A 1,398-nucleotide genomic window follows, 5' to 3' on the forward strand; every position below is an offset into this window, starting at 1 on the left:
TAACGCTGAAACAGATAATAATGCTTTCCTTTCTGTTTTCTGTTTTACTGCAATTTCCACACAATTTATGACGTACGCCATAAAGAGAATCACATTTTCTGTTGACATGGCAATATTCTCACTCTGCTTTTCATTTTGGACCCTCTTCACTGATTTTATTGACCACTTTAACCTGACTGATTTCCATCCATCCATCCATCCATTTTCACCGCTTATCCCGGTTAGGGTCTCGGGGCGCTGGAGCCTATCCCAGCTGACCTCGGGCGAAAGGCGGACTACACCCTGAACTGGTCGCTAGTCTGTCGCAGGGCACATAAAGACATGGACAACCATTCACACTCACATTCACATTCATACCATCACTGAGTGGGAACTGAACCAACACTGCCCGCACCAAAGTCAGGTGAGTGCACCACTACACCATCAGTGACCTGACTGAATCTGTCTTTCTTACTTTGCATCCACACCCAAATGTCACCCTGTGTTGTCCTCCACAATGACAGCATTTCTCCTCCACCTTTTGGACAACTCTGTCTCCCTTGTGTCCATATCGCTGACATTTGGAACATCTGAGAAGTCGTACCGGAAAAATCATACTTTTGCGTCTTTTGAGGCAAATCACAGAGAACAGCTCGAAAGATAAGCTGTTTCCACCCGGATTCGTACCGAGGACCTTTCGCGTGTAAGGCGAACGTGATAACCACTACACTATAGAAACTTCAGCTGCAGTTAATACCTAAGGCGGACTGGGCGACCACATGCTAAGGGGTCGCGTGCAAGTTTCACGTGACCTGATGGAAAAACCAAAACAAAAGTGCATTTCACTGTTTTGGACCATAAATCATGGTGGAATCATCCATCCATCCATTTTCTGAGCCGCTTCTCCTCACGAGGGTCGCGGGCGTGCTAGAGCCTATCCCAGCTATCATCGGGAGGCGGGGTACACCCTGAACTGGTTGCCAGCCAATCAGAGGGCACATACAAACAAACAAACATTCGCACTCACATTCCCACCTACGGGCAATTTAGCGTTTTCAATTCATGCATGTTTTTGGGATGTGGGAGGAAACCGGAGTGCCCGGAGAAAACCCACGCAGGCACGGGGAGAACATGCAAAATCCACATAGGCAGGGCTGGGGATTGAACCCCAGTTCTCAGAACTGTGAGTCAGACGCTCTAACCAAAAAAAGGAAACAAGGACAAAAGAAACAGAGTCACGACCACCATCTCCACAACCAGGAGAAACAAGTCATCAGGGGCCTCATGTACAAAAACTTGCGTGGCTTTCTGTTGGATTTATCTTACCCAACATTATAAAAAATAGACACAAAAGGAATGAAGACACTGGTTTCTTTTTCTCATGAGGAGGGCGTATGGGAGATTGTTCAGATCACAGCC

General features: G+C 47.1%; 1 non-coding gene across 1 annotated transcript; it reads right to left on the reverse strand.

Annotated features, from left to right (window-relative positions):
* Positions 1-645: 645 nt before the first annotated feature.
* trnav-uac (transfer RNA valine (anticodon UAC)) lies at positions 646-718 on the reverse strand. The gene has a single exon. It is a non-coding gene; the product is annotated as a tRNA-Val (tRNA).
* Positions 719-1,398: the final 680 nt, after the last annotated feature.

The sequence above is a fragment of the Phyllopteryx taeniolatus genome, unplaced genomic scaffold (genome assembly GCF_024500385.1).
Source record: "Phyllopteryx taeniolatus isolate TA_2022b unplaced genomic scaffold, UOR_Ptae_1.2 contig_658, whole genome shotgun sequence".
Taxonomy (NCBI): Eukaryota; Metazoa; Chordata; class Actinopteri; order Syngnathiformes; family Syngnathidae; genus Phyllopteryx; species Phyllopteryx taeniolatus.